At 39.9% G+C, this 7,500-nt stretch overlaps 1 long non-coding RNA gene across 1 annotated transcript in view; it reads right to left on the bottom strand.

Moving 5' to 3' along the window:
• The window catches only part of LOC135100514 (uncharacterized), a 5,545-nt gene extending 1,311 nt beyond the window's left edge, over positions 1-4,234 (bottom strand). Inside the window, exons 1-2 of the long non-coding RNA XR_010268759.1 lie at positions 4,106-4,234; positions 1-579 (exon numbers count right to left, since the gene is read on the bottom strand). The exon at positions 1-579 is cut by the window's left edge and continues 288 nt beyond it. This is a non-coding gene — a long non-coding RNA (uncharacterized LOC135100514). The remainder of the gene's footprint in view (positions 580-4,105) is intronic.
• Between the last annotated feature and the right edge of the window lie 3,266 nt (positions 4,235-7,500).

The following is a 7,500-nucleotide window of genomic DNA, read 5'->3' as shown; positions in this document are numbered from 1 at the left end:
GATGAGGGAGGGAGGGGGACGATCTGGGCTGCCACACCACAAATAGGCAGGATGGCGTTGTTCTAGGGGGTCACCTGGCTCACTGGGGGCTGGGGGGATGAGGTGGCAATATTAAGCTTTCCTTTCTTCCTAATGCAAGAAATAAGCTTTTTCCTTATCCTAATATTAAATTTAAGCTTCCTCTCTTCTGGTAACTTAAAACATTTAAAACAGCTTAATATACGCTAAGATAACTTTAAAACTCTCAATTTAAGCCTTTTTTTCGGTATTATTACTGTATTTAAGCTTTCTCCCTCCTTTCACAAACCAAAAAAATACTCAAAACAAGATAAAAACAATCTACAAACACCCAAAAACACATAAAACTGGCTTAAACTACTAAAAAACGGATTCTCATCTCGTATCTCGAAGCCTCGGTCAAAATATTCAGTGAGGGATGGTCTGACCAGCGAAGCGCTCACTATTAGAGGAATTTTCTGCATTTCCTTCACCTCCAGGCCTCCCTCCTTCACTGCCCCTTCTTCAGGCTTCCCCAAGGCTCCTTCACCCTCCTCCGTGTGGTATCCTAAGCTCTCCATCCTGTAATATTGGCAGAAATGTTAGGCTTTCTAGGATGTCTTGTCTCGCACTCTCTCCTTTCTAGGGATTGAAAAGTGAGGGAAATTTGAATGTTTATGAGTGCATTGGTTTGTAAGTGTGTGTGTGTGTGTGTATGTTAAGTTCTTGCTAGTTATCTCTCTCTCTCTCTCTCTCTCTCTCTCTCTCTCTCTCTCTCTCTCTCTCTCTCTCTCTCTCTCTCTCTCTCTCTCTCTCTCATATCTATCTATCTATCTATCTATCTATCTATATATATATATATATATATATATATATATATATATATATATATATATATATATATATATATATATATATATATATATATATATATATATATATATATATATATATATATATATATATATATATATATATATATATATATATATATATATATCAGTAGTTACACTTTATAATACACTTTATAAAAATTGAAATATTCTGCACTTTTTGAGTCCCAGGGAAGGAGAGAGCGCAATACTCACCCATACACATCCAAAACACACTCAAAACATCCAAAACACACTCAAAATACTCCCAACACCACAAAATCTCAACAAAACTCACCCAAATACACTCAAAACATCCAAAACACACACAAAATACCCAAAACTACCAAGAAAACACATCCAAATACACCCAAAACACGCTTAAAACATCCAAAACATGCACATCACCACAGAAAACGCCCCTAACATACCCAAACGCACTCAGAACACCACACACACTCTCAAATACGCTCAAAAAATCCAACACACACCAAGACTCATCTAAAACACTTAAAACACCCAAAATAAACTCAAAACACACTCACACCTCAATACACCCACAAACACACAAAAACACTCCACAACACACTCAAAACACTCCACAACACTCAAAACACGTAAAATACATCTAAAAACAATCTAAACCAAAAATTCAAGCAAAACACACGTGACAACAGCTAATATATATCCAAAACACTCTTAAACAGCTCTAATACAAACTCAGAACACCCACAACACTCCTAAATACACCAAAATCACACTTAAAAAAAAAAAACATCAATTATTACAGAGATTTGCAACGCAGCAAGGGGAACTAAGCTAAAGATTGCCTTCTTGCTTGTTTACATATTGAGGAAACTTCAATATTCGCCTAAATTTCTAACTGTTTCCAGACTCAGATGTAAACAAAACCTAAAAGCTAAATAAATAAACCCCCCAAAAAATACCTAAATAACAAAAAAAAAAAAACTTTAATAAACAACTTCAAGACATTACAGGGAGGATGAGAGGCAAAGCTGTGAAGGCAATAAGGCTGAATGAGGGGATGGTAGCACCGCTGGGCTCACCTTACGTACTCATGGCTCTCTGGTGCTGCGTGCCAGTGTTTGGTACAGAAAGAAGCTACTGGGAATACGGAAACACTTATTACATTATGCGTGGGGCAAGACTGACCGGCGCCAGCCATCCCCCTCCCTAGTCAGGTCTACCTGTCACTGCTCCTCCCCCCTTCCTCCCCCAACACACACACACACACACACACACACACACACACACACACACACATACTCTCTCTCTCTCTCTCTCTCTCTCTCTCTCTCTCTCTCTCTCTCTCTCTCTCTCTCTCTCTCTCTCTCTCTCTCTCTCTCACCTCACGAATATTTCTCAAATCCATAAAGATGATTAGCAAGATTTTCAAGGGTGTTTTCCCATTAATAATGAAGAAATATATCCCCCAAAACTCCCAAAACACCCCAAAACACTACACAATATACACAAAATATCCAACAACACCCAACAACACCTAGAAAACTCACCCAAACACACCAAACACACGCTTAAACATCCAAAACACACTCAAAACACTCTCAAAACCCAAAAATCTCCACAAAACTCATCCAAACACATTCAAAACATCCAAAACACACACAAAATACCCCAAAATACCCACAAACTCATCCAAACACACCCAAAACACGCTTAAAACACCCAAAACACCGAAATCACCACAGAATATGCCGCTAACACACCCAAATGCATTCAGAACACCCCACACACACTCAAATACACCCAAAAGACCCCGCACACCCCCAAATTCACCCAAATCATTTAAAACACACAAAACAAACTCAAGACACAGTCACACCTCAATTTACCTCCAAACGTAACACACACACACACCCTCTATCAACACTGACACATCTTCTAAACACACCCCAACACACACAAACACTCCTAACCTAACCTAACACACACACGAACATACATCCTCTATCAACACTCTACCGACATTCCTAACCTATCCTAACCTAACTTAACCTCACTCACTAATATTTCATTCCTAACTCGTTCTCTCTCAGCGGAGTGTTGCATTCAGAAAGAGGGTGTGGCTTGCCTGTGTGTGTGTGTGTGTGTGTGTGTGTGTGTGTGTGTGTGTGTGTGTGTGTATGTGTGTGTGTTAACCAGCCTTCCTCTCCCTCTCTTCCCCTCACACACACACACAAGTATTACAAACCATAATAATCATAATAGTAGTAATATTAATAATACTAATTTTGAACCTTAATTTTACACATACACACACACACACACACACACACACCATATCTGAAAATACCACATAGTTCTAAACACACACACACACACACACACACACACACACACACACACTGTGGGTATATTTTCAGTTTGTAAACTACTGTAACAATATACACACACACACACATACACACACACATAAATGCATACATCATCCCACACGCACACACACACACTGGATAATATACCTGCTAATAAATAAAAGGAAAAGAAGAAGAAGAAGAAGAAGAAGAAGAAGAAGAAGAAGAAGAAGAAGAAGAAGAAGAAGAAGAAGAACAACAACAACAACAACAACAACAACAACAACAACAACAACAACAACAACAACAACATCAATAACAATAATAATAATAATAATAATAATAATAATAATAATAATAATAATAATAATAATAATAATGTCATTCACACAAGAGAGAGAGAGAGAGAGAGAGAGAGAGAGAGAGAGAGAGAGAGAGAGAGAGAGAGAGAGAGAGAGAGAGAGAGAGAGAGAGAGAGAGAGAGAGAGAGAGAGAGATACAGACAGACAGACACAGACAGACAGACACAGACAGACAGACAGATGGACGGATAAGGCCCCTCTACAGAGTTAACAGCTGGGTGTGGGGTTGACAAAAGCTGCAGGAGACGACTCAGAACGCCTAACGTTATACAATGAGATGTGAAGTTTGCAGTTTAGATTATAAGTAAAGGACAGACCGAGGATGTTCAGTGTGGAAGAGGGGGTAGTTGAGTGTCACTAAACAAGAGGGGCTAGTTGTCTGGAAGCTTGTGTGGAGATGGTGAATGGAGGAATTGAGTTTTTGAGGCACTGAACAATTCTAAGTTTGCTCTGTCCCAATTAGAAAGTTTAGAGAGACCAGAAGTGAAGTAGTAATGAGAACAAATGAAGACGTAAACAAGGCAGCAAACAGTTTTACCTTGAGTCCTCTCCTGCCTCACCACGGCCATGGAGATATCAATGGGCGTCAGCTGGCCAGTCAGGGGCAGACTCAGGGACACGGCATCCTTTCCCCAACCCCTCCATATCTGACAGGGGGACGGAGGAAGCGCTGGGGGGAGTGGTGAGAGGAGAATTAATAAGGTAGACAAGTAAACAGTAGTCATATACAGCTAGTTCTCTGTTCACACGCTATGCAGATCAACAAATCAAGCAAACTGTGAATTATTGCAAACAACACAGGTAAAATAGTGGTAATAATGCAAATGACGCATGGAAGCAGTGCAAACAACAAGCAACACATGCAACACTCCAAAATAACTTTCCATATATTTATATTCAACAGGAGGAGGAGGAAGGGAAGAGAACATAACAGAGGAAATCAAGACACAGATGCGACACACACACACACAAACACACACATATATATATATATATATATATATATATATATATATATATATATATATATATATATATATATATATATATATATATATATATATATATATATATGTCACCACCATGACCCTCAACACCCACCAATCACCTTACCACCCCCACACGCCCCCCTTCCTGGCAGAACCTTATCTAATCACATGCACATACACACAATATACGAGCAGGAAAATAAATAAATAAAAAAGGGGAGGAGGCAGAAAGGCGCAGGAGTGGGACGGATGGGGTTCAAGATGATCTAACACACACTCACACACACACACACACACACACACACACACACACACACACACACACACACACACACACACTCATACATACATACATACATACACCAAACAATGACTGATAGAGACTGGAATGAAGGGGCGTCCCGGCCCCCGGTGTGATGACGTCATTGATGACGTCACACTCAAAAATACGTTAACGAATCCATTTTGAAATTGACCCCTAGCAAAAATGGAGCTAAGATGGAATGCCTAATATATTCTGACTTGTCAAATAGTTTAACTAATATTGGGAATGTAAAACCATTCCCAGCCTGACTAATAATAAAGATATTTTAAAAGAACCGATTAAAAAAGTGTTGGAACAAACACGATAAAAAAAAACAATGTAAAGTCCACAAATCTATTTTATCAGGAATGCAAAACACTTAAAAAAATCAAAACTATTTTTACAAACAATCAAAAGATAGTTACAAGCTGAAATAAAGAAATAAAGAAATAATAAATGTCAACTTTTCCACCTTTCACACGCCTATAAATCTTTTAAAACTCCACATATTTCACTCAACAGGATCAAAACACACTTTAATAACCTAAAACGATTTTTTGAGCCAATAAAATCTTGCCTAGCGGCTGAAATAATTTTTTTTCTAGGGCGACCTTAGAAAAATAACCGAAAAAAGCAACACTTGTTTACAATAAAACGGCCTCATAATCAACAAATTTCCCTTCACACACTTATGGAAAACATTCAAAACATCACTAAATATTTTTACAAACCATAACAACTCACTTAAAAAGCCGCAATATACAAGTTTACGAAATAAAAATATTATTGGAATCGGGCCAGACCATCATGGCGCCTGAGGGGCGGGGCTTCAGCTGAAAACAAAGATGGCCGCCTCCTCACTAATTATTTAAAGTAATTTTGAAGGCTATATATCTACTTTCTGACTTAATTGTGTGTGTGTGCGTGCATGTGTGCAAGCATCCTTCCGCACGCGCGCGCGCACGTGTGTGTGTGTGTGTGTGTGTGTGTGTGTATGTGTGTGTGTGTGTGTGTGTGTGTGTGTGTGTTTGTACGCTATCCAAACATAAAACAAACAAACAAACCTAGTCTTCCCTTCGATATCTGTTTCTTACAGCCTCTTCCCCACCTCTTCTTTCTCTTCCCAGCGTGTGTGTGTGTGTGTGTGTGTGTGTGTGTGTGTGTGTGTGATTAGGTAAGGTTTTCGATGAATGGGTGCGTGTGGGGGTGATGTGGTGGGGTAGTGGGTCATGTCAATGTTGTTGATCTTCTTGTTGCTATTGTTGCTATTGCTGTTTTTGTTGTTGTTGTTGTGTGTGTGTGTGTGTGTGTGTGTGTGTGTGTGTGTGTAGGGACAGTAACCTAAGGCAAAGTAGCACAATCCCTAAGGGCATTACCGGACACAAGGTACGTCATTACACACACACTGTACTTATAAGGCTTGCCACACTGCAGACGCTGTGCAGACTGCGGTAATAAGCCGTGTCAACACAAACTATGCCGCTCAATTGTCTTGCAAACGTAATATTAATACAAATCCAGTAACAGTACTGACACTCCACCCGCTCACCTTCACAGCCAGGCCAAAACTGATCCACTCTTGTTTCCTGCCTGCCAACCTGTGACGTGGCGTCTCCCCACTGGCCACACACATACACACACACACACACACACACACAGCAAGAGGTTAGCGTCACACACATATACACACACGTCACAGGTATGTCACGGCTGGGGGTGGGTGTACCAATAGCATTGCTTGCAGTACACACACACACACACACACACACACACACACACACACACTCACACTAGCCTCCCCAACACTTCATTAACAACACAAAGGATACCTTAACTTGCATGACAGGACCAACAGACTCCCTCAAACCACTGCTTGCATCATTCAGGGCACAAAACTGTCACTATGGCGGGGCGCTGACTTGGCGCAGGCCTCTCCCTCTCCCTCTCCCTGGAGGACCTGATACAGTATTTGATGCCTGTGACACCTCCTTCAAACCCTCACCTTGCCTCAGGTGGATGATTGCACGGGTGATGTGGATGAATGCGTGGATGGGTCAGAGACAAGTCAATAAAATGTATAATTGGTGTTCAACTCGTTAGATGAAAGAGAGAGAGAGAGAGAGAGAGAGAGAGAGAGAGAGAGAGAGAGAGAGAGAGAGAGAGAGAGAGAGAGAGAGAGAGAGAGAGAGAGAGAGAGAATAAATAAAAATACAAATGTTAGTAAATTTAATAAATAGTTTGAATAAAATTATTATTATTATTAATATTATTATAATTATTATTATAAGTAGTACTAGTAGTAGTAGTAGTAATAGTAGTAGTAGCAGCATATAGTAGTAGTAGTTTAGATTTACTATATAGCGGTAACAGTAATAGTGAGGAGGAGGAGGAGGAGGAGGAGGAGGAAAATGGTAATAATAAAAGAGGTAGAAGAAGCAGCAGCAATAGTAGTAGTAGTAGTAGTGGTAGTAGTAGTAGTAGTAGTAGTAATAGGAGTAGTAGTAGTAGTAGTAGTAGTAGTAGTAGTAGTGGTGGTGGGTGGTGGTGGTGGAGGTTGGTTGTGGTGGTGGTGGTGGTAGCGATAATCTGGTTCATTATTTTATTGAGACGAAAAAATATTGTGCCAAGGTGAGAGAGAGA

The sequence above is a fragment of the Scylla paramamosain genome, chromosome 5 (genome assembly GCF_035594125.1).
Source record: "Scylla paramamosain isolate STU-SP2022 chromosome 5, ASM3559412v1, whole genome shotgun sequence".
In the NCBI taxonomy this organism is placed as follows: Eukaryota; Metazoa; Arthropoda; class Malacostraca; order Decapoda; family Portunidae; genus Scylla; species Scylla paramamosain.
This window is presented reverse-complemented; position numbering and strand designations above follow the sequence as displayed.